Source organism: Syngnathus floridae, chromosome 7 (assembly GCF_059516105.1).
Source record: "Syngnathus floridae isolate MCC-2025c chromosome 7, RoL_Sflo_1.0, whole genome shotgun sequence".
Lineage (NCBI taxonomy): Eukaryota > Metazoa > Chordata > Actinopteri > Syngnathiformes > Syngnathidae > Syngnathus > Syngnathus floridae.
Genome location: NC_142419.1, coordinates 813,741 through 840,386, shown reverse-complemented (window position 1 = coordinate 840,386; position 26,646 = coordinate 813,741). Strand labels below are relative to the sequence as shown.

The following is a 26,646-nucleotide window of genomic DNA, read 5'->3' as shown; positions in this document are numbered from 1 at the left end:
TCACATTCCTCTCACCTGAAAAATATATAGATACTACAGATTTGAAAAAGCAAGATTGATCAGGGCTAATTTTGGACTAAATATGGGTTTAGGATTACTCTGGGGCACCATTGACAACAAAAGAGTTCAATGGAGAAGGCCCATTTCAAGATTATGACCAGACGTGACTATACCAGCATTGACAATCAAGACTCTGAGCCAAGACAGTGTATGACAACAACTCTGGACTTACCTGACAGTGTGACGAAATGTATGTGATGGAATTTGTGATGACTTGCTTTGTTTTGAGGTTTTACCTAATTGTATTGCAGCCTCTAACAGCAACCCAGGGAGCAGACTGTGCTTTATTTGTTAAACTCGTGTTTACTTTGTAGGTTGTCAACTGCAGTCTTGGAGAATTTTGTGTCATGTCTGTGAAAATGCATTAACAACTAACCCCTTACTTTTCATAATGAGTTTGCAAATGTGATCGTTATCAGGACAGGCTCGGCAGGCTCCAGTTTTCAATTTGATACGTTTGACATGCGTCCGTGTGTGGATTATCTTTTGTTTATCATTATGAATTTTACTTTTAGGTATTATGGATGTTTATTGTGCGGAGAGCTGCATGCACAGCTACAGGAGGGTGATGGCTTTTGTTCATACAGCCATGTGAGATGCTGCCATTCGAGTTTCAGGGACTGAGAATTGGGGATTCTAGGCCTAGGATCGCATCTGGAGGTACCCCGAAGTCCAGCTGGCGATGGGTATGTTACCATGTACATTGTTGTTTTTACTTTTTATCCATAGTGACACATTTTTTTAGAATGTGTCAAAAGGGGGAGGGGAAAAAAAACAAGAAACAAAGGGGGGAATTGTGAGATTTTAAGTGTTATCAGATTTGATGGTTTTTAAGTCTTCAACATGCTAGACGGAGGAGAAGAAGCAGCTCGGCAGAAATGAAGTGAATGGGAGACAACATCGTGAAATGGAGCTAAAGCCTGGTAACAAGTGTGGAGAGTTCTAAAATGGCTTATAATAAATTGTAGACCTTTACAAGATAGGGTCAAATAGGTGGGAGAGTATTAAATGTAAAAAATTGGAACAATAACATACTGACTAGAAACGAATTGGCAACAGGTGGATGACTTAAAGCGGTATTTGAACGTTAAAGTTTGAATGACACATTATTCACGTGATTCATTTGCAGGATAAATTGAAGAAATTTAAGATGACTGCAGGAGCACTAGGCTATTCCTATCTATCAGTGGTCCATGGCAATACGTCCTCTGAGCTCTATAATGTTACGTGTGGTGTCCCACAGGGATCGGTACTCGGACCAATTATATTTAATATTTATATGATTCCCCTTGGGGACATAATACGTAAATATAATATTAGTTTTCAATGTTACGCAGATGACACCCAATTATATATGCCGTTATCAATGACAGACCGTGGGACTGTTGTAATCTTTTGGCATGCCTTACGGAGATCAAGCAATAGATGTCTCTCAACTTCCTTCGTCTTAACCCAGATAAGACTGAGATGTTAATAATTGGTCCAGCTCGTTATCAACACTTATTTAACCTTCCTATTGTGTTAGGGTCACTAGTGACCCGTCTTGAGTTTTAGCATTCATAAAAGTACTTCATACATTTGGTTTTTGCGTTGAAACTTTTTGACTTTGTCAGGGACTTCCATTTGTCATGTAACATGGGGGGAAGAGATGGTGCAAATGGTAAATATGGATTGTTCACAGGAATAAATTGGCAGAGCTAAAATTCCAAATTTGTCCAAAAGATGGCGCCAGACCGAAACATGAGACCAAAAAGGGGCCAAAATAAGCTAAGCTAGTTAAAATAGAAATAAAACAGGAACACGGTGTCGGATTGTGAGTCACGCATGGACGCACAAATGTGATTTTTACTTTTTGATTTCTTTGCTTGGCTAAAAATGTATTCTGTAACAGCTTAAAGCAATATTGTTAGTCAATTCGATCAAGGGGCCCTCACTGTGAGAATAGTGGCGTGACATAAATTGTTTGGAGAAGCACAAATGTGATTTTTACTTTTTGATTTCTTTGCTTGGCTAAAAATGTATTCTGTAACAGCTTAAAGCAATATTGTTAGTCAATTCGATCAAGGGGCCCGCCACTGTGAGAATAGTGTCGTGACATAAATTGTTTAAAGAAATAGATCAAAGGTTTGGATTTTTATTTCAGAGTTAATTGAAGCGTAACTTTAAAGAGTGATTCTCATGAAACAGGAAGTGAAGAAAAGAGGAAGTGAAAGGTTTTACCAGGGGCTAGCTGTGCATTTGGTGGAAAGTAATGCGTGGTCAGGGCGGAAACAGCTGCTGAAAGGCAGCAGGTGTACGAGCGTGGGAAAATTGACCAAATCTTACCCTATAGGAGCGTGGGAAAACTGACCAAATCATATAGGGGTGTGGGAAACTGGGCAATCTTATCCTATAGGGAGGATATAAGTACCAGAAGAAAAAAAAAGAAATGGGATAGAGAAGTCTATAAAAAGTCCTGCAGGGGCAGCTACGGGGCTTTTCCCCCCAAAGAGCGCTCATACGTGAAGAAGCCCGAGGGAGTTTCAAGATTTTTTCCAAAGTCCCGGGATCTTTGTGTGAGACGCAAGATCGCTGGTTTGGATTAACTTGGATTTACTCAAAAGAATTGCACTGGACAACTTTGCATGAGGAACTAGGTGAGGGGAACGACTTTTCTGTATTTAGGCGAGGGGGGGAATAGTCATCGGGTCGCCGGTCCCCTCGAGGCCAACCTGTTTCTCTAATTTGGATTTTAGAAGTAAGATCGAACTGATCACTCGACTTTGCTTCCACCAAAAATAGCACCCAGCTGGTCTCATGAACTGTGTTTTGCAATCGAATTGTTCTGGGATTGAATGATTTTATTAACACGGGTATCAGTGAGTGAAGTTGTTCGGTTTCTGGAGTAATTGAGATTTGTAATTCTATTTCATGCTTCTTCAATAAATGTGTTTTGTATAATCATCTACTTCGTTGTGCGCTAATCTGTACGGAATGTGCAATCGATTGTTTGGGGTTGATTTGACAATTTGATTAATGTGCGGGTGGTTATTATGGTATAACATAGGACCATAATAAATCAACATCAGACAATTTTAGAGAATTAAATAACCTTAGTTATTTGAGACACGAGTGAATTTCAACCCGTTTGAAAGTTTGCTTTGTCTGAATAAATTAACGGAAGTGTTTAAATTGGATTATTGGTTTGGTGTAGAACTGAAAGTAATTTAATTCTTTGAAGGGCGCAGGCCCGTTTCCCTTTTTGATGGGCCGCGTAAAAAGTAACTCCGAACATGTTAGAGAATCAAATAGCCTTCGTAATTATTTAAGGGAAGAGTGAATTTCGTTAAATGTTAATTCGTTTGAAAACTTACTTCCTCTAAATAAAATAACGACGGTGGTTAAATTAGATTATTTGAGTTGGTGAAGGATAAAAGTATTTCGATTGTCCGTCGGGCGCGGCCCAGTTCCTAATTTTGTCGGGCCGCGTCAAAAGTTAAACAGGACATGATCGAAAAATGGACTTTCCTTCCAAATTAATTACTGGGCAAATCTAAATAGAGTAAGACATTTTGATTCGTTTTAAGAAAGTTATTATTCTTTATAAAGCAATCGAGTGGGATGAAGCACTCCGACAGTTAAGTGCTAGATCTACATATAAGAAGTTAGAATTAATAATGTAAAGTGCATTAATTTTCTTCTTAAATGCTATTATTGTCACACTTTTATTAATTCGATTCGCTTTCGAATAAACAAGTTGGTCGGCTCGCTGCTTGAGCGACCAAGTGGAACGGACCTATATCAACATTTACTTTGGCAAAATTAGTGCTAGGGTGCGCTATACAAAGGAATCCCTGAGGTCTTAACAAAGACATCTAAAAATATCCGTAACATAATAAGAACTTCAAACAGTAGTGGGGAGCCATCAATACGATGCGGTCACTTCGAAGTCTTGCCTCGAATTGAGTTACTCGGCTCGAGCTTCGGGTGACTTGAGAGGGATTGGCATCGTACAGAAATTAGATTGATTCCGGTGGAGTTAATTTAACTCGGGTGGTTAGATTACGGACGAATCTCCGAACTCGGCTAAGACAAACCCGTTACCGGGAAGCCGGGGGCACCTTATTGAAAGAGGCGCGTTTGACACATTTAAACAAAATAATGTTGTTGTTTTTTTACTGATTTTATAAAGTGCTCTGGTGAAAAAAAAATACTTTTGTGGCGTTCGGGTCATTTTTGACCCGGTTAAAATTTTCGATTATAAAACATTAAAAAATGCCAAAAATGAAATTATAAACACACAATCAACCAACAGCCTCTTTCTACAACCATTTGAGCTTCATTTAGGGGCTTTTCTCTTTGCCTTTCTGCGAGAACAAACAAAGGGAGACATGTCCAGACATGTCAAGCCATTTGAGTGTAGAGGTGGTGACTTGCAGAGTACGCATCTCCAATTCACAGGATGCAACAATGAGGAGAAGATTGACTGTAAATGAAGCTTTGGATTACATCTTTGCTGCAAATGCGGGAGAGGACACATAGGATTTTAGCGATGGAGATGAGCAGGCTTCTTAGGACGAAGATGATGTGGAGTACCAACTGGAAGAAACAGACACAACTGATCAGTCTGAAGAGGAGGTCACTGGTGCTGAAGCTGCTCCTGCTGAATCACTCCAATCCAAACGTGGCAACATACGTTGGAGCACAGTTCCTCCTGATGTGCATGCAAACATTATCAAAATGACCACGAGATTTGCTGTGACAAGAGTATGTGACATCAAGACGTGCTTTGATCTTTTTTTGCCGTTGTCACTAAAAAAAGTCATAATTGCTATGACAAACCTTCAGGGGGAAAACGTCTATGATGCTGTGTCATCAGGAAAAGACAAAAAGCCCATCATCATCATCCTGGACTACAACAAAAACAAAGGCGGAGTGGACAATCTGGACAAGCTGACTGCCACCTACACTTGCCAGCGAATGACCAGGAGATGGCTAATGGTTGTGTTTTACAACATCCTCAATGTGTCTGCATACAATGCATTTGTGTTGTGGACCCATCTTCAGCAAGGGTGGAATTCAACCCAAAACACCAAGCGGAGAATGTTTCTTGAGGAGCTCGGGAATTCCCTTGTCCAGCCGCACATTGAGCAACGGGAACAGGTGCCACGAGACCCAGCTGCTGCAGACTTGGTCAGACAGCTTCAGTGGTCACCAAGCACGCCATCCACATCCACAACAACCAGAAAAACATCAGCATCACCTTCCTCCTCAGCATCCAGTCGTGCCTCAAGCACTCCATCGACAGTCACAATGCCAGTGAGACCACCTTGCTCAAAAAGAAAGAGCTGTCAGGTCTGCCCTAGCAGTATGGACAGAAAAACCTACATAGTGTGCTTCACCTGCAAATAATACATCTGCAAAGAACACACTAAGTGTCACTTTTTGCAACACATGCATCTAAACACACACAAGCACGCCCGCGCACACACACACACACACACAAACACACACACACACCTACATGCACACGCACACACACACACACACACACACACACAGGCATGTTCTTTGCACATAGTATTTATAGAACAAGTACTTGATTTCTTTTGGTGTGATTTTCTCAATTGGTCTCGATTGGTTGTTGATTTTTGACCTTGCAAATCGTTGTTTTATTATATTTTTTTATTATTTATGACTGTTCTGTTTTTCATATTGTTTAATTTTGTATTGAAGTTCTATTGTGTGGAAAAAAAATACTTATTTTTGCCCTTTTCTTGAAGTAGATATATACGGGTCCAAAATGACCCGAAACACCATAGATGTTACTATATCCATCCATCCATCCATCTTCTTCCGCTTAGCCGGGGTCGGGTCGCGGGGGCAGCAGCTTTAGGAGGGACTCCCAGACTTGCCTCTCCCCAGCCACTTCATCCAGCTTATCCCGGGGGATCCCAAGGCGCTCCCAGGCCAGCTGAGAGACATAGTCTCTCCAGCGCGTCCTGGGTCGTCCCTGGGGTCTCCTACCAGTGGGACATGCCCGGAACACCTCCCCAGGGAGGCGTCCAGGAGGCATCCTGATAAGATGCCCGAGCCACCTCATCTGGCTCCTCAACGTGGAGGAGTAGCGACTCTACTCCGAGTCTCTCCCGGATGACCGCGCTTCTCACCCTATCTCTAAGGGAGAGCCCGGACATCCTGCGGAGAAAACTCATTTCGGCCGCTTGTATCCGAGATCTCGTTCTTTCGGTCACGACCCATAGCTCGTGACCATAGGTGAGGGTAGGAGCGTAAATCGACCGGTAAATTGAGAGCTTTGCCTTTTGGCTCAGCTCTCTCTTCACCACAACGGACCGGTACAGGGTCCGCATTACTGCCGACGCTGCACCGATCCGCCTGTCGATCTCACGCTCCATCCTCCCCTCACTCGTGACCAAGACTCCAAGATACTTGAACTCCTCCACTTGGGGCAGGATCTCATCCCCGATCCGGAGAGGGCATTCCACCCTTTTCCGATTGAGGACCATGGACTCGGATTTGGAGGTGCTGACCCTCATCCCGACCGCTTCACACTCGGCTGCGAACCGGTCCAGCGAAAGCTGGAGATCACGGCCGGAAGAAGCCAACAGCACCACGTCATCTGCAAAAAGCAGAGACGCGATGCTGAGGTCCCCAAACCGGACCCCCTCAACGCCTCGGCTGCGCCGAGAAATTCTGTCCATAAAAATTATGAACAGAATCGGTGACAAAGGGCAGCCTTGGCGGAGTCCAACCCTCACTGGGAACGAATCCGACTTACTGCCGGAAATGCGGACCAGACTCTGGCATCGGTGATACAGGGACCGAACCGCCCTTATCAGTTGGCTCGGCACCCCGTACTCCCGAAGCACCCTCCACAGAACCTCCCGAGGGACACGGTCGAACGCCTTCTCCAAGTCCACAAAACACATGTGGACTGGTTGGGCGAACTCCCATGCACCCTCGAGGATCCTGCCGAGGGTGTAGAGCTGGTCCACTGTTCCACGGCCAGGACGAAAGCCACACTGCTCCTCCTGAATCCGAGGTTCGACCCCCCGACGGACCCTCCTCTCCAGCACCCCTGAATAGACCTTACCAGGGAGGCTGAGGAGTGTGATTCCCCTGTAATTGGAACACACCCTCCGGTCCTCCTTCTTAAAGAGGGAAACCACCACCCCAGTCTGCCAATCCAGAGGCACTGTCCCCGATGTCCACGCAACGTTGTAGAGGCGTGTCAGCCATGACAGCCCCACAACATCCAGAGCCTTTAAGAACTCCGGGCAGATCTCATCCACCCCCGGGGCCTTGCCACTGAGGAGTATTTTAACTACCTCAGTTACTTCGACCCCAGAGATTGGAGAATCCGCCTCAGAGTCTCCAGGCCCTGCTTCCTCAATGGAAGGCGTGTAGGTGGAATTGAGGAGGTCTTCGAAGTATTCTCCCCACCGACTCACGACGTCCCGAGTCGAGGTCAGCAGCACGCCATCCCCACTGTAAACAGTGTTGACATTGCACTGCTTCCCCCTCCTGAGACGCCGGATGGTGGACCAGAATTTCCTCGAAGCCGTCCGAAAGTCATTCTCCATGGCCTCACCAAACTCCTCCCACACCCGGGTTTTTGCCTCAGCAACCGCCGAAGCCGCGTTCCGCTTGGCCATCCGGTACCTGTCAGCTGCCTCCGGAGTCCCGCAGGCCAAAACAGCCCGATAGGACTCCTTCTTCAGCTTGACGGCATCCCTTACCGCCGGTGTCCACCGGCGGGTTCGGGGATTGCTGCCACGACAGGCACCAACGACCTTACGGCCACAGCTCCGGTCGGCCGCCTCAACAATGGAGGCGCGGAACATGGTCCACTCAGACTCAATGTCCCCTGCCTCCCCCGGGACGTGGGAAAAGCTCCGCCGGAGGTGGGAGTTGAAGCTCTTCCTGACAGGAGATTCTGCCAGACGTTCCTAGCAGACCCTCACAGAGCGTTTGGGTCTGCCAGGTCGGACCGGCATCTTCCCCCACCATCGGAGCCAACCCACCACCAGGTGGTGATCAGTTGACAGCTCCGCCCCTCTCTTCACCCGAGTGTCCAAAACATGCGGCCGCAAATCCGATGACACGACTACAAAGTCGATCATCGAACTGCGGCCTAGGGTGTCCTGGTGCCAAGTGCACACATAGACACCCTTATGTTTGAACATGGTGTTCATTATTGAAAATCCGTGTCGAGCACAGAAGTCCAACAATAGAACACCGCTCGGGTTCAGATCAGGGGGGCCGTTCCTCCCAATCACGCCCTTCCAGGTCTCCCTGTCATTGCCCACGTGAGCATTGAAGTCACCCAGTAGAACGATGGAGTCCCCAGAAAGAGCGCTCTCCAGCACTTCCTCCAGGGACCCCAAGAAGGGTGGGGACTCTGAGCTGCCGTTTGGTGCATAGACACAAACAACAGTCAGGACCCGTCCCCCCACCCGAAGGCGGAGGGAGGCTACCCTCTCGTTCACCGGGGTGAACCCCAATGTGCAGGCGCCCAGCCGGGGGGCAATAAGTATACCCACACCTGCTCGACGCCTCTCACCGTGGGCAACTCCAGAGTGGAAGAGAGTCCAGCCCCTCTCGAGAGGGCTTGTACCGGAACCCAAACTGTGCGTGGAGGCTAGTTCGACTGTATCTAGTCGGAATCTTTCTGCCTCGCACACCAGCTCGGGCTCCTTTCCAGCCAGAGAGGTGACATTCCATGTCCCAAGAGCCAGCTTCTGCAGCCGGGGATCAGACCGCCAAGGTCCCTGCCTTTGGCTGCCGCCCAGCTCACATTGCACCCGACCCCTTCGGCCCCTCCCACAGGTGGTGAGCCCATGGGAAGGGGTACCCACGTTTCCATTTCGGGCTATGCCCGGCTGGGCCCCATGGGCGAAGGCCCGGCCACCAGACGCTCACCTTCGAGCCCCGCCTCCAGGTGTTACTATATTTGATAATATTAAAATGAAAATCTTTTTTTTGTTGAACATTTAAGAAATGTGTTTTAATATCTCTGTTACACTCAGGTAACCGAACAACTGATTATTTTGTTGCCTTCTTCTCTTAAGGTTCATTTGACCACTTTTTAGACATTGAAAATGAGGGGTATGCTGTAAAAACAAAGGCCCAGGGGGCCACAAAAAATATTAAAACCAATCTTTTCATGGATAAAGGAGCCAAACCAGCTAAACAAGAGTTAAGAAAAACATTGGATGATAAAAGATTGTTTTTAGGGTATTTTATGGTTGATTTAATACACGGGTCCAAAATGACCCGCTAACACCACAGATGGCAGCAGAAAGCTAACACATTAGGAAGGTTAAGGAAACCACTATAACTAGAGATAACTGTACTATCACTCAGAGCGATACTGTAACTAATCTCGGGGTAATATTTGACCAAACGCTCACCTTTCAAAAGCACATTAAGAATATAACCAGAATTGCGTTTTTTCACCTTCGTAATATTGCTAAGATTCGTCCGATCCTCTCGACCGGTGATGCGGAAACTATTATACATGCGTTTATCACGTCGCGCCTGGACTACTCTAATGCATTATTCTCTGGTCTTCCTAAGTCCAGCATCAAAAGTCTAAAGTTAGTACAAAATGCTGCTGCAAAGCTGCTCTCACGGCCAAGAAAATTTGATCATATTAGCCAACTTACATTGGCTCCTGGTCCATTTTAGATGCGACTTCAAGGTTCTTCTATTAACCTATAAATCATTGCATGGCATAGCACCTTCATATCTCATCGACCTAGTTGTTCCTTATGTTCCGTCTCGTAACCTTCGTTCGCAAAACGCTAGTCTTTTAGTGACACCTAGGGACAAGAAAATGTCTGCAGGATCTAAAGCATTTTCTATTCGGGCTCCAGAGCTTTGGAATGCCCTACCAATGGATATTATAACTGCTACCTCAGTAGAAGCATTTAAGACACGTTTTAAGACACATTTCTATGACATGGCCTTTAATTAACCTGTAGTGGCCGATTCTGTTGGAGTTTGTTTTTGCTCCCTCTCCCCACCCCCCTTCCGCCCACCCCTCCCCTTGATGCGTGGTTTGAAGGAGAGTGTGGGCTCCATATAAATTCCAAGATTTCTGACTAGGGGGGAGGGAGTGACAGAGTGGCCGTCAATGCAGAGTGTGAAGTTCTGGTAGGTGGGGAGGCTGGATTTAGGACCAAAAATGATGATCTCCGTTTTGTTACTGTTTAGTTTGAGAATGTTTTGAGTCATCCAGTCCTTGATGTCTGAGAGGCAGCAAGTGAGGGTGGAGAGAATGGCAGGGGAGATAGTTTTAGTGGTGATGTAGAGTTGTGTATCGCCGGCGTAACAGTGGAATTTGGGACCATGGCGGCGGATGATGTGTCCAACGGTAAGCATGTACAGAATGAAGAGAATGAGGCTCAGAACTGATCCTTGAGGGACTCAGTGTGGGATTTGTGTTGGCCGATGGTGATGTAGTGACATCTGTCAGATAGGTAGGATTTGAACCAGGAGAGGGCGGTGTTGGTGATGCCAATGGATTCTAGGCGGTTGAGAAGAATGGAATGGTTTACTGTGTCGAAGGCAGCACTGAGGTCAAGGAGGAGGAGGATGGTGAGAGAGCCAGAGGAAAGCAGGAGATCATTTGTGACTTTAAGTAGGGCCGTTTCAGTGCTGTGGTGTGTACGGAAACCAGTTTGGAATGGTTCATACAGGTTATTTGAGAGGAGGTCCGCCTTGAGTTGAGTTGCAACGGCTCTTTCCAGTAATTTTGACAGAAATGTGAGAATAGAAATGGGTCTGTAGTTGTTGGGGTCCTCGGGGTCAAGGCCGGGTTTTTTGAGGAGAGGTGATGGCTGCAAGCTTAAGAGGTGAGGGGACTGTACCAGAGGCGAGGGAGGAATTGATGATGTCTATGATGAGTGGGGCAATGGGGGTGAGGCAGTCTTTTACTAGTTGAGATGGCATAGGGTCCAGGGGGGAGGTAGAGGATTTCATGGTGGAGAGTATTTGGGAGAGATCAGCAGAGGTTATGGGGGGAAAAATTGATAGCCGGGGGACAGATGATGAAAAGTCTGTGGGTTCAGGTTGTGGGGTAGTAGAGGGGGAGGATGCGAGCTGGTGGTAGGTGTTTTCTAATTTAGAGTTGAAAAATGACAAAAGCATGTCACGTTTCTTTGGGGTGAATGATGATGAAGTGTTGTCGTGGAGTTTGAGGAGTTTGTTCATGGTCGAAAACAGGGAATGCAGGTTTGAAGAATCAGAGTGGATGATACCAGAGTAATAAGTTGAGCGGGCTTTGTTAAGGACTGATTTATAATGATGCATAAGGTCTTTGTAAGCGAGGGCATGGACTGTGAGGCCGGTGTTCTTGCATAATTGTTCTAGCTGTCGTAGTTGTTTCTTAAGTTTATGGAGTTCCGGGTTGAACCAGGGTGCTGAGTGAGTAAAAGTGACTGTTTTGGTTTTCAGAGGAGCCACTTGTCAGGGGAGAATCCCACCTATTGTGTAGGAGTGACCCTCCCCACGACAAGTCGGAAGTTTAGAGACATAAGGACACGGACACCCAGGGCAAGGGACTGGCCAGGAGAGATGAAACCACAGTTTGTTGGTTGGATCTCCCGTTGTTCCATCTCCAACCTGAGCCTTGTATTACATGATTTACATAATAAATACAAGAATCGATATGACATGACATGCGGGAGGACTTCAATCCTAGTTCCATAACATGTTTGTTTGTTCTTTCTGTACTGTCCTTGGCCCATGTGTACTTTACGTCTGGTGGTCAGGTCGCCCTGATCCTTAGGTTTTGTCCTGGAATCGTAGTCAGTATGCTCTTCTCTGGACTCAAGTAAAGTACAATAACACAGGATATACAAAATTATATGTACTGTATTTTTCGCACCAAAAGGCACACTGGATTATCAGGCGCACCCTCATTGTTTTTTTTTATTTTAGAAATTATTTCATATATAGGGCGCACCGGAGTAAAAGACGCATAAAATAGAAGCTATACTGCAACAAACTGAGGTTGACGAGGGTTGCGGTATGCATCCACTAGCCAATAACCAATGAGCCCTCTGTAAACAATCGCGTTTCTCAAACTATCTCCTATAAAATGATCAGAACTGACTAAAGTTCGATCATTGGTACTGCTTACCTATGTTTCCCTTCCATATTGATCCGTAAATTTACTTGAAACATTAACAGAGCAGCCTATTTTGACATGAAATAACCTCGTGCATATAGCAGCTATCATTTTAGCATTAGCCACCCGCAAACTCCCATGAGCCTTGGCTCGCAGACTCCCATGAGCCTCAGCAAAGTGTAAACAATCGCCTTTCTCAAACGATCTCCTATAAAATAATTGGAACTGACTTAAGTTCGATCTAACACATTGGTACTGCTTACCTATGTTTCCCTTCCATATCGATCCGTAAATTTACTCGAAACATTAACAGAGCAGCCTATTTTGACATGAAATAGCCTCGTGCTTATAGCAGCTATCATTATAGCATTAGCCACCCGCAAACTCCCATGAGCCTCAGCTCGCAGACTCCCATGAGACTCAGCAAAGTGTAAACAATCGCGTTTCTCAAACGATCTTCTATAAAATGATCGGAACTGACTAAAGTTCGATCCAACACATTGGTACTGCTTACCTATATTTCCCTTCTATATCGATCCGTAAATTTACTCGAAACGTTAACGGAGCAGCCTATTTTGAGATGAAATAGCCTCACAGGTACAATTCATGACGCCCCCTGACCACGGTTGCCGTAATGCTGGGAAACGATGCGACCTTGTAATTTACTAGTCGTACTAAAACGTACTGAAACATTTTGGCAGAGCACTGTGAACAAACAGTATGGATCAACAAATTCATCAATTGATCCATATATAAGGTGCACCAGACTATAAGGCGCACTGTCTGGCTTTTGGGGAAAATTTTAGGTTTTTAGGCGCGCCTTATAGTCCGGAAAATACAGTACTTGTATACACTGGTAAAGAAGACATGACTGAAACATCACGTGATAATATGGTTATATACAATTTCCTTCACATTTCACTCCCGTTTATCAAGTGTAATGTTAGATCGAACATACACCCCTTCTCACGATTTTTTGATGTAGCTGTCATAAAGCATCGTTTCAGACAACATTTGGAGTCTCTTGAGAGTGTTAACAACAGAACAATCGGTATTGTATTTGAGATTGGACATACAACACTGATCCTGAAAAATAGAATAAACTCCTCTCGCCCCACCATACAGCATATCCAAGGCCGTGCAGCTTCGGAATGCTGCCAGAGAGGCTGCAGAAACTACATAGATAACTTTGTTTGGAAACACTTTATGGGGGTCAACCAGGTGAACCTTTTTGGCCACACGATTGATGGAAAAATAAGTCCAAATAGGGTTCATTGGCAAGGAGACGTTACACACAAGTATTTCAACAGAAGGGGTCCTTAACAGGACCTGGGTAGTAGGCATACAGTTTGAACAGTATGAGGATGAATTGCATAGATTAGCCATATTTACCGTTATCGTAAATTGTCGTAATTTGGCTTTACAACGAAGAGGCCTTGTGCCAGCGTGCCCATGATCGCTAGGAGACTAGAAGCGATGATCAGCCGTTGGTTGATGTTGTAGCACATCGTTGCAGTGCCCGAGGGTCACAGGTTAGTAGCACTTAACCCTCATCAAAACACTGTTGATGCGTGGGAGTATAGGAAGGTGGGGAAGGGTACCCTGTTGCAAGGTCGCCAAGCAGTAGGTGTTTCACCTGGGACAGGTGAATCCAGTTGCTCCGTCTGTTCACCTCCACTGCCGTTGGCATTATTCGCACTCAGTAGGGCCCCTCCCACCGCTCACTTGACCACGTCTTCCTCTTGATGACCTTGGTGAAGACCTAGTCTCCTATGGCGATTGTGCAATTCCCTTGTTGTTTTGGGGATAGTGGCATTCATATATAGTAGTTCAATGGCATCGCGACATTAACAATATCCAAGTGTTTGCATCATATACCGTATTTTCCGGACTATAAGTCGCTCCGGAGTATAAGTCGCACCAGCCATAAAATGCCCCAAAACGTGAAAAAAAACATATAAGTCGCTCCGGAGTATAAGTCGCATTTTGGGGGCAATTTATTCGACAAAATCCCACACCAAAAACAGTCATGAACGAGCAACAACAGGCTAAACGATAGCAACAACAGGCTAAACGATAGGTATGCTAACGTGACAAACACAAACAAAGAGCTGAGAACGGGCCTGACGTAACATATAGAGTGATTAAGGACAACTATTACATAAATAACATGTTTATAAACCCATCTGTGTCACTCCAATTCATTAAAGAGCAACAACAGGCTAAACGATAGGTACCGTATTTTCCGGACTATAAGTCGCTCCGGAGTATAAGTCGCACCAGCCATAAAATGCCCCAAAAAGTGAAAAAAAAAACATATATAAGTCGCTCCGGAGTATAAGTCGCATTTTGGGGGCAATTTATTCGACAAAATCCCACACCAAAAACAGTCATGAACGAGCAACAACAGGCTAAACGATAGCAACAACAGGCTAAACGATAGGTATGCTAACGTGACAAACACAAACAAAGAGCTGAGAACGGGCCTGACGTAACATATAGAGTAATTAAGGACAACTATTACATGAATAACATGTTTATAAAACCATCAGTGTCACTCCAATTCATTAAATAGCAACAACAGGCTAAACGATAGGTATGCTAACGTGACAAACTCAAACAAAGAGCTGAGAACGGGCCTGACGTAACATATAGAGTGATTAAGGACAACTATTACATGAATAACATGTTTATAAAACCATCGGTGTCACTCCAATTCATTAAATAGCAACAACAGGCTAAACGATAGGTATGCTAACGTGACAAACTCAAACAAAGAGCTGAGAACGGGCCTGACGTAACATATAGAGTGATTAAGGACAACTATTACATGAATAACATGTTTATAAAACCATCGGTGTCACTCCAATTCATTAAATAGTAACAACAGGCTAAACGATAGGTATGCTAACGTGACAAACACAAACAAAGAGCTGAGAAGGGGCCTGACGTAACATATAGAGTGATTAAGGACAACTATTACATGAATAACATGTTTATAAAACCATCGGTGTCACCCCAATTCATTAAATCCATCGATCGTTCTTTGTCAACAATGGGTGCGCACGGCTGAGGGCGCTTGCACTTCAAAATATTCCACAGGCTCATATAACGATAGATAAACTATATTTCAAATAACTATAATACAAGCCAATAATATTATCAAACCATCCGTGCACTTTAATTCCATTAAATCCATCGATCAAATTCCTCGTCCTTTGTCAACATCGCCGCGCGTGCGCCCTGACGTCAGCCTCGTCTTTATTCCACAGATCTACTATATAACTATATTGTAGCGTTAACAAAGTACAAGGATAGACGTGGGTTTGGTAAACGGCTCTTTATTAAACAAAACAAACTTCCAAGCGTGTGGCGGCGTGGACTTCCAGACAGACCGGGCGTGCGTAATGGCCATGTCCGAGCCCCGCGCACCGTTCGCGGACAGCCACTCGGCCGAGCGCCGGCCCCCGACTAAGCGGAGACCGGGCGTGCGTAAAAGCCATAATAGTTTTTCAAACCTTCTATGTCACTCCAAATCCTTAATTCCTTCAAACTCTTTGTCCTCCGTGTCACTTAGAAATGATCACCGCTAATGATGCCGGTAGTCCTTGTGTGGGCACGTTTGTATGTAAACAACCGCCGCGCCGCGCTACTGACGTCACTTGAAATAGTAATCCATTGTACATCACGGTTCTCCAAACTTTCTTTCTGCTGCTCGATTACTGTTTTCAGCTGCATATTTTACAACTTGAAGTTTGTAACCTGCAAAATATGAGTTTCTTTTTGGTGCCATTTTTCTTAAGCCCACCCAGTTGATGAGTCACGGCCAACGGTAAAATTTAGAGCGCCCTCATCCAGTTTCGTCTGACAAAATATATATTTTTTTGGTTGTTTTATCAAAGTCAAAGTCTGCTTTATCGTTGATTTTTTTTTTATATACTAAGACACGCGAAGAGATTGAAATTACGTTTCCACTATCCCTTGGTGAGATAGTACACATATGCATACAAGCAACACAAAAAAAAAAACAAGAAGGCACAAACAATGAATAAATAAGAGTGTTGAATAAATGATAAATAAACAAATAATAATAATAAATAATAATAATAAATATAATAGGAGCAAAAATGGAGCAAGTGTACATACAGCAGACAGTGGACTTGGATATGGTGCTTTAAAGTGTTAATTGCTTTATTTGATGTTTTCTCTATTTTTTATGTTTTGAATATGTTCAAGATAAAGATATAAAAGCATGTTAAGTGATCAACTATACTAAAAATAACATGGGAAGTGGTCAACTATACTTTTAAGTGATGTGTTAATGATCAAGTAAAAATTTGTGAAAAAAAACATATATAAGTCGCTCCTGAGTATAAGTCGCCCCCCCACCCAAACTATGAAAAAAAACGTGACTTATAGTCCGGAAATTACGGTAGTACGCAAAGTTGTAAACACCAGCACCAGCTCAGTGGCCTTGTAGTAGAGTGTCCGCCCTGAGACTGGAAGGTTGTGGGTTCAAACCCCGGCCGGGTCATACCAAAGACTATAAAAATGGGACCCATTGCCTCCCTGCTTGGCACTCAGCATTAAGGGTTGGAATTGGGGGGTTAGATCACCAAATGATTCCCGAGCGCGGCACCGCTGCTGCTCACTGCTCCCCTCTCCCCCAGGGGATGGATCAAAATCACATGGGGATGGGTTAAATGCAGAGGACAAATTTCACCACACCCAGATGTGTGTGTGATGATGATCATTGGGACTTTAACTTTAACAGAGTCTGGTGCGTCCTTAAATTTCAATGTCAAATCAGGTATTTATGGTCTTCCATATAATAGCTCGAAGGGAGTTTGACTTTTCCACTCTGCAGGAAGGATATGCATATTCATTTTTACAATATCAATACAGTCAGGCCATGGTCTCCCAGTTTCTTTCATTGTCTTAATCAGCTTATCTTTAATGGTACTATTTGTTCTTCCAACTAAGCCACTGTCACTTCTAATAACTCTCGGGATTCCAAATGTTGGTATTATGTGTTTACACACCGTTAAAGAGTCTGGTTTGGCTGTGGAAAATATTTCAACCCATTTTGAAAATGCATCAATAATTACTAGGCAATATCCATAACCCTTTGATTTTGATAATTGAATAAAGTCCATGTGTATTGTATGGAATGGATGTTCTGGTTTGGGAAATGAGCCTCTTGTAGGACTTACATTGCCCTGAGCGTTAATTTTTATACAGATCAAACATTGTCTATAAACTTTTTTTGCATATCGCGTAAACCCAAATGAATTGAACTGCTTATTTACTTGGTCAACCATCCCCCCTGTTTGCACATGGCAAAGTCCATGTGTTACAGCTGCTGCCCAAGAAAACAAAGAGCGTGGTAGCCAGTTTGTTATCTGAACCACTGTAGAGATCATTTACCAAGGTGGCCCCTTTTTCCAGCCAAAATTGCTTTTCCGTGTCCGACGCAAGCTTTTGTCTATGTCTGAGTATGTCTTGCAAGTCTTCACTATTACCAATTTGCTCACCGCTGGCTCTCGTTACTGATATTGTACGTTTTGACTTTGGAATATAACCAGCCTCACTAATAACAGATCTTTCCGCTCCTGAGTCTGCAAGGCACATCCTCGGTCTATTGTTTACATAAATCGAGGTTTCTGGTCTTACTTTTGAGTGATTGTCCTCTATCGCCAATTGAGCATCGGATTGAAGATTTTCTACCCTACTCTTCTCCACATTACTTACTTCGTCCTGCTTTACACATCCTATACCTTTCTGATTTACGCCCTGGCTTTTTCTATGTTCGTAACTGTCACGGGCTAAATGCCCCTTCCTGTGGCAAACAAATCAAAGCCCTTTCCTCATTGCTTCTAACTTTTTTCCCCCTCTTGATAACATCTTTTATCTTTGCTTTTCTGGTCTTTCCTTGGGTAGTTATTTTTTATTCTGTCAGTCATTTTGATAATTTGACTCTTGCTTCCTTTTTTTTTTTTCTTTTCCTACAGGTGCACCTGCCCAAAGCTCCTGGCTTATATTTGAATTTTGTTCAACACTGAGCCCTGGTTGTATTTGTTTACGGCAGATTCTAATCACCCGCCCACGCCCTTTTACCCGTGTTTCATCATCCTCGGTACGGGCTACATTAACTTCACATTTATGCTTTCCTGTTTTCTTTATTCTCGCCGTACGAGGATCAAATTTATACCGCTTTTCCCGCTTTTTTCAGATATCTAGTATTCCCCGGGAACTTGTGTTCCACCTCCTTTTTCTTTCGTCGGGCGATATTGACCTATCAGGTCTGTCTCCCCTTTCATTTTTTTCTTCAGAAGCCAATCATGCAACCAGCATTCAGCATAAACTCCCACAAATCCAGCATAGCAACCACTCACAAAAATCAGCATAGCCTGCACTCATAAAAACCCAACAACACGTGCGAATTATCTTAGGCCTATCTTGTACTTCGTCCGAATCTCACCTTTACAACGACCAGTTAAACACACATAGATGCTTCTTCATTTATGAATAATGTCTCTTGACCGAACAATTTGTCAAGTCTCAACTGAAACTTGTCTGGGTGTATTTTTCAGATCCGCGATGGATGTAGGGGGGTCGGCGTAGAAGGGCAACGTCTCGCAGTGCGCTGACCAGCTTGCCGGAAGGAGGAAGCGCGGGAACGAGCTGGCGAAGCGCGGGAACGAGCTGGCGAAGCTCGGCCGGTGCGTAATGGAGAACCATGACAGACGCTGAGAAGTGACAAATCCTGGAGATGAGTGGAGGCGTTTGCTGCAGCCAAAAGCCAGATGGTGAAGAAGGGCGAGCAGCAACAGCGGCGAGCAGCAACAGCGGCACCCCTGACGGCAGCGCGCCGGGCCCGGCCCTGGGGGCAGGTAGCGCCTGCGATGCGGGGCTGCCAAGGCGCCCACCCGCGTCCAGGTAGCGTTGATGGCTCCCACACCGAGCCTCACGACACCGGCAAGTCCAGCCAGCACACACAGATCACGCAGTGGTTTCTGAAGCTGTAACCTGGGTTTTTCGGCGGGTTATCCGGTTTGAGATCGAGGTAGAAGTCGGAGCAGCAAGAAGCGGCAGCCAGGTGCGCCAGCATCCTCACACATGATGATCGCGTCTATCACGAAAGGACGACGAAACAGCAATGCTGCTTAGCCATTAATGCACTAATGTGGTGGTACTCCACTCTTGATGATCATACCCCCAGCATGCTCAACTGTCCCGCAGAGGCCATCATACAGCCCAAAGGCCAGCTCCTCTCCACCACTTTCTCCCAAGTCTTTTAATAGATTTCAAAAAAAGGTTATTAACATCACCTGCTAATTATATTCACTAATTAGGGACTGATGAAAAATGTTTTTTTTTTTTAAATTGGATTTTCATTCTAAGTTTTCTGATAACCAAGGGAATGCTGAGATCTCCAAAGAAATGAGCCAGCTGGAGGATGCTTCAGAAAAACAGTTAACCCTTACCTCCGAATCTTGACTCCATTAACAGGCAGTGGGGCGAAGTGCAATTACCACCAAAATTGTTTATTTTGGATGTGTTTATTGGAAGTGGGGGTCTGCGTCATTTAGTGCATTATAAACTCAATAGTTGCTTCATTCGCAATTACAATCGCTGGGTGGTATAACCAGCTGAATGTTACCTGATGATATCAGTTTCTCTTGCTTAATTACCAGGCAATTACCTATTGGTTTTCTGAACGTGCTACTTGCTCCTTGCTGTTTCCTCCAATGAACCAGTAGATGAGTTGTATTGCCAGCAGTGCCCAATTAACCTAATAACCTTTTTTTTTAAATGCGGTAGGAAACCGGAGTACCTGGAGAAAACCCACACAGGCAAGGAGAGAACATGAAAATTCTACACAGAAAAGGCCAGAGCTGGAATTATCCCCCCCCCCCACCTCTGTACTGGATGGCAACATGCTAAACTATGTTCTACTGTGGTGCCAAGTCAAAATCAATGGAGATAAAATTGATATTATTATAAACAACGAATTGTCAAAAGCAATGGAAATGAAATTGATATTATCATAAACAACGAATAGTGAAGAGCAAGATGAATGAATTTGAAATCAATGTTCTTGCTCTGGTGGATTATGTCAACTGTGTTGAAATAACTATTAATTACCCAGCTCACTGCCCTCCCCCAAAATAAACAAACTGTAACAGTGTACTGTAAAATTAAGATATTTATATCATTAGATAACTTTGTGACCTATAAGATTTCAGAAAATGAAGAAAACCCATCTTTTTGCCCCAATCAGGTGAAAACCACATACCTAATTCCCGGACAATAAGCCGGTACTTTTTGCACAAGCTTTGAACAATGCGGTTTATCATCCGGTGCGGTGTATCTATGGATTTTTCGTGATTTTTGTGATGACTAATACGTTTATACACTCGTAAAAAGGCTGTGGACCGCTGTTGTGCCGCACCATTTGGCTGGGCGGAGGGATGTGTGACTCATCAAATGTCCGCCCACCAGGCAAATAGTGCCGTATAATTGACACAAAGAAGAGACAGAACGAGATCAAGACGACATTACTGAAGAAAGAAAGCTTTTATACACAAACCCTCATTATGGGGGACAAAAGAAATGCATATGATGCCGCTTTTAAGTTAAAGGCAGTCGATTTGGCTCTTAACGAAGGAACTAGAGCTGCTCATGCACTGTAGTGGTTTCCTCCGGTCACTAGAGGGCACTGGGCTATCGTTGATGACATCTTGTTGCCTTTTCTTTCTTTCTTTCTTTCCCGGTCACGTCTACTCTGGAGCTATACGTGTAGCTCGTATCACATTGCCAACTTTACCCCCTGTAAGTGGTCCCATTTTATTTATTTTAGTTATGTGTTGCTAGTGTTCCCTGCACATTAAGGTTATTATGGTCGTCGCTGAGATTTATACATGTTTGTATGTGTGCAGAGCTCCTTCATCTCTCAATAAAGGTTATGTTGATAAAAGGTATGCGTACCCAAAGAACTAACTCTTTCCTGACAATAGTCTTTGTGTATATTCTCCTATTTTTTTGCTGCTGCTTTATTTTATAGTATTAAACAAGCATATACTTGTTTTTTACGTCTATATCCTATAGATAGATAGATAGATAGATAGATAGATAGATAGATAGATAGATAGATAGATAGATAGATAGATAGATAGATAGATAGATAGATAGATAGATAGATAGATAGATAGATAGATAGATAGATAGATAGATACTTTATTGATCCCGGAGGGAAATTACCAGCAGTGTACACATCCAAGCATGGGCACACAAGAGAGGTTAAAGAACAGCTATGCAGTAGCTATATAGTAAATTGTATAAACATGTAAAATAGTATAAATTAATAATCGATTAACATTAAATAAATGCATAAATACATAAATAAATAGACAATACAAACATCTGTCCCAAAAAACGCTACAAACAAAATAAAAGGAGAATAGATATGCAGTAGATGCAACAGATACCCGTGACTAAATAAATAATGAACAGCAGATGAAAGTGTCAATATATAAATAAACAAAAACAAACATCATGCATTCGTCAACCCAAGATCGTGACCATGAACGCACCCCGTGTTGAGTTAAAAAGTGTTACGGTATGGTGGAGAAATGATCCCCTCAGCCTTTCCGTGAAGCAAGATAGTGTTAACAATCTGTCCACTAAAGCTACTCCGGTGCTGAACAGTGGGGCAGCCTGGCCAACACCCGCTGTTCTGCCACTGACGTCAGATCAGGCAGCTCTGCACCCACAGCAGAACCCGCTTTCCTCACCGGTTTGTCCAGGCGGGAGGCATCACTCTTCTTGATGCTGCCCACCCCTTGCTATCACAAAGAAGAGGGTGCTCGCTACAACAGATTGATAAAGCAACACATTGCAGATGTTGAAGGATGCCAGCCACCTGAGGAAGTACAGAAAATTGTAACAGTTTTGCCCCTGTCAACTCCAATTACCTGACAGTGACTGAAATAAGTCTACATGTTTTAGATATCACAAGAATTTGCTTGAGCAGGTGAGAAATGGAATCACTGCAGTTCAACCCACCATCTTTTCCAGTGTCAGGAAAGCAAATGTAGTGCAATTTAACAATGTGGAGATGAAGATAAAAGGTTAACAAGGAATGAAAATGAGCTAGTGAGACAGACGCCTTTCACCGCTTGACAAAGAAATGCAACAGTGCTTACTGTGTGATTACATGTTTAATTTACTTTACATTTAGAAAATTTTATACTAGGAGAAGCAATTTACAGTGATCCCCATGTGAGTGTCAAGCCAAACTAAAGGTAGGCTGCCTGAATCCCAATGAACCTTCGAGTTGAACGATAGAGAAATTCAGACAGCTCCACGATAAGAGGCTACAACTTGCTTTACCCATACACGTCTCACATCGGCCTATCTTTTATTACCGCCTTCACTCTCCCAGGTTGACTTGCTGGCAGACTTAAAGAAGGGAAAATAATCATCACAGAAAAGAGACGTTTATGCCATCTGAGAACAGAGTACCTTGACATTTGCAAGTTGCTGCTCAGTAAGGGTTGGTATGGGTGAGAAGGCGTAGCAACCAAATAGATGGTCTCTCAGTTGATAAAGTTGGGCACTGTGTTTACAATGATCACTGGTTTTGCCGGGTTGATCAATTCAGACTCCAAATAGTTGAGCAAACATAGATATTGCAAGTTGTACATCTCACAAAATGACTTGATGATAGATTTTTTACACTTCTGGTGAAAATCATTGCCTAGCTCAGTAGCCTAGTGTCCGCCCTGAGACTGGAAGGTGGTGGGTTCAAACCCCAGCCGGGTCATACCAAAGACTATAAAAATGGGACCCATTGCCTCCCTGCTTGGCACTCAGCATTAAGGGTTGGAATTGGGGGGTAGATCACCAAATGACTCCTGAGCGCGGCACCGCTGCTGCTCACTGCTCCACCAGGGGATGGATCAAAATCACACGGGGATGGGTTAAATGCAGAGGACAAATTTCACCACACCCAGATGGTGTGTGTGACGATCATTGGGACTTTTTCTTTAACTTTTATTATTATTTTTTTAAATATCTTCAAAATTAATAACTTAAATAACTTCAATGTCTTTTATCTTTGTATGTATCTTAACATTTCTCAATAATTGCAAGAAAATAATTGAAGGTTTGTGTTTTTTTTACATTTGTTCCACATGTCAAAAGTCAAAAAGTCAAAGTCAAAGTCAGCTTTATTGTCAATTTCTCCACATGCCAAAGACACACAAAGAAACCGAAATTTCGTTCCCCCCTATCCCACGGTGACAAGACATGGCTCACAACAGACAAACAGTCCTAACATGGATTTTGCAAGTGGTCAATGTCAATATTCAAATGACTTTTTTATCTTATTAAGTAGCTTAAAATTTCACTAAAATTGTAGAGCAATGATTGGAGGTTTGCGGTTTTATAGTCACATTTTATTTATCTGCATATCAGCAATACTGTCAATACAGTCATTCTGTTTAACCACCGGCTTTACATGCTGTTCCAAAATTGATTCTCATCCGACACTCTTCACTAATTTTGCCCCAGGGACAGTACATATATATTTTTCTTCTTTTCCTTTCGAATTTTACCCTCAGGGGTCGCCACAGCGAACCATCTGTTTTCATTTCACCCTATCCTGTGAATTCTCTTCTCTCACCCACATATATATTTGTATATATATATATATAGTACGTATATATATATATATATATATATATAAAATATAAATAAGAGAGAGAGTATATATTATATTATATTATATATATATATATATATATATATATATATATATATATATATATATATATATATATATATATATATATATATATATATATATATATATGCGGTGAGGTTCATGACTGGGGAGACACTGACGTCCCCCCGTAAAATTTGTCCGGCACCTAACCGTGTCACAAAAAAGGTTGGGGAACGCTGCTCTAGTGTGGCTTATTCATTATTTTATTTGAACTATTTTAATTAAAATCTCATATCAGCAGTCATAAAAACACTCAATATATAGATATATATGTATATATATTATCTATTAATACATACCTGTGCATTGCTATATCTCTTTTTCAATATTATGAATTTAATTTGGAAGAATCAGTAAATAACTACATTCAAACCGCTATTTTCTGCTCCGACAACCAAGCCCCCCCCTCCACACACACACACACACACACACCTATGTCTTGGTGGGAGTCAGCGCAGGAACCGGACCAAAAAGGGCTTAGATTACTACAGATTATTTTAGTGGCAATGCTGACATCTTTTTTACATGTAGACCTATCATACGTATTTAATGCCAATAATAAGTTTAGCATCCTGAACGCTGCTGTTGGACCATTCAGAGTTAAATTGAGAAAATAATCTGAGAAAAGAATGCAGCGGCAGGGTAGGGGTGGGAGTTGCACAGCGGGGCTCTGTCTCTCTTTTCCAATTGTCACCAGAAAAGTACGTGGTTGGTTACATGTAAACAAATGCTTGCATTTTCCCCATAACAAATTTACTGCAAAAATCGAGCAGGGCAGATGCTCTCAGCTTGGCCATAATACAGCTGGCAAATTGCTCAAGATGCAGTCATCCCAATTTAAAATCTAATTTCACCCCAAATAAACCACAGGTTCCACTGATTACGAACCACCACTGTTTTCATAAAACACAAATCGAAAAGTACGACAGCCACCCCCCCTTGCTGACAACCACAACACAGCACGGCTTCTTGGTTAATGGTACTCGTCATGTATTTCACCATGCAATGCAAATTAAGGAGTGTAGTGGAGGGTGCAATGGGTGATGGGAATCGCTCATTCTTTTCTGTCATTTTATCGTTTGTCTGTTGGGTTGCAATCACTTCAGTAAAATATTTGCTTGCACGTGGAGCAGAAACGTTTGTCCTTGTTCTTCGGTTATACTGCTGATGATATGAGCTATCAGCATGGTGGCCATCAGTTGCGACTAGTGGAATTTTAATCGGGCGTGGGTGGTGTTTCCCATCATCAAACAAATTTAAACATTAATCAGACAACACAAGCAATCACAAAATGTAGTTTATAAATTATTTATATTATTGAGGTAGAAAAAGATCAAAAACTGATTTCGACCTAAACTTATTAACTAGTTGTGCCACCATCAGCAGCAAAATTTTATGTTTTTATATAAATGGCAATGAGTATTTTACATCTCTGTGTCAATATTTTGGCCCCCTCTTCAGTGCAGAATCGTTATATATTCAGCAACAAGCCAGAGATGTTTTAGATCGTTGTTGTAATGCCAAGCCCAAATGTGCCTCCGGTATGATGGCCAAGCATTCATCCTTAGGATCTTATGGTGAAACGCAGAAATCACGGTTTCATTAATCAAAGCATGTCAATCAGCCCAGCTGAGACCATTACACTACCACAACATCCAACTGTTGGTGTGACGTTCTTTTTCTGAAATGCTGTTACATTTACGGCAGATGTAACAAAACACATGCAGTGCTTTTCTAAAATTAAACTTCAATTTGTCAGTCCATCAAATATTTGCCCAAACGTCTTGGGAATCATTCAGATGTGTCGAGTCTCTGTTTGTTTTTGTTAGCAGTGGTTTTTGCATTAAAACTTTGTCATGGATGTGTTGCATGTTGTTAATGATGTCCGTTGTTGAGCGAGGAAAACAAAGATGGTTCTTTATTGGCAAAATCTTGGGTTAATGGTGGTCAGTACATATGGCACTACAGCAGATGAAACAACAACCCCCATCTTCAGGTCGGAAGGTGTATTTATCTAAAGGAGGTGTATGTATGTATAAGTGTGTGTATGTATAATATCTATATGTATGTATGTATGTGTGTGTATATGTGTGTGTATATGTATATATGTGTGTAGTATGTATGTGTATATGTATGTATGTGTGTATGTATGTATTTGTACATGCATGTATATATGTATGTATATATATATATATATATATATATATATATATATATATATATGTATATGTATGTATATGTACGTGTATGTGTGTATATGTGTATGTATATCTTTAACATAACTGAAAATGGACAAATCTTGACGGAATCAAGCAAACGTGGTTACAAGGGGTAGAGCTAGATAAACCTAGGCTTCCTTCTACTCCCTTTTGAACAAATAAGATTTTTATGATAAAGTGAAAATTTATAACGCAATGTTTTTTTTTTCTTTTCTTTCTTCTCTATTGTACTATGGAGTTATTATTTTCAGTATTTTTTACTTTCTTTTCTTGTATTTCTTTAAATGTTCGAAATAAACAAACAAACAATTACCAGTACCAACTACCGTAATTTCCGGACTATAAGCCGCGAGTTTTTTCCAAAATTTTGGACCCTGCGGGTTATAGTCAGGTGCGCCTTATATATTTTTTTTGTGATTTTTGTGATGACTTGATCACTT

The 26,646-nt window shown here is 42.9% G+C and overlaps 1 long non-coding RNA gene across 4 annotated transcripts; it reads left to right on the top strand.

Annotated features, from left to right (window-relative positions):
• The first annotated feature begins 16,302 nt into the window (after positions 1–16,302).
• LOC148394764 (uncharacterized) lies at positions 16,303–21,178 on the top strand. Of its 4 annotated transcripts, XR_015859645.1 has the most exons (5): positions 16,526–17,006; positions 18,208–18,332; positions 18,429–18,498; positions 18,790–19,295; positions 20,021–21,178. It is a non-coding gene; the product is annotated as an uncharacterized LOC148394764 (long non-coding RNA). The 4 variants fall into 4 exon arrangements; XR_015859646.1 differs by having other exon boundaries at positions 16,303–16,976; positions 18,790–21,178; XR_015859643.1 differs by having other exon boundaries at positions 16,504–17,006; positions 18,790–21,178.
• The last annotated feature ends 5,468 nt before the right edge of the window (positions 21,179–26,646 follow it).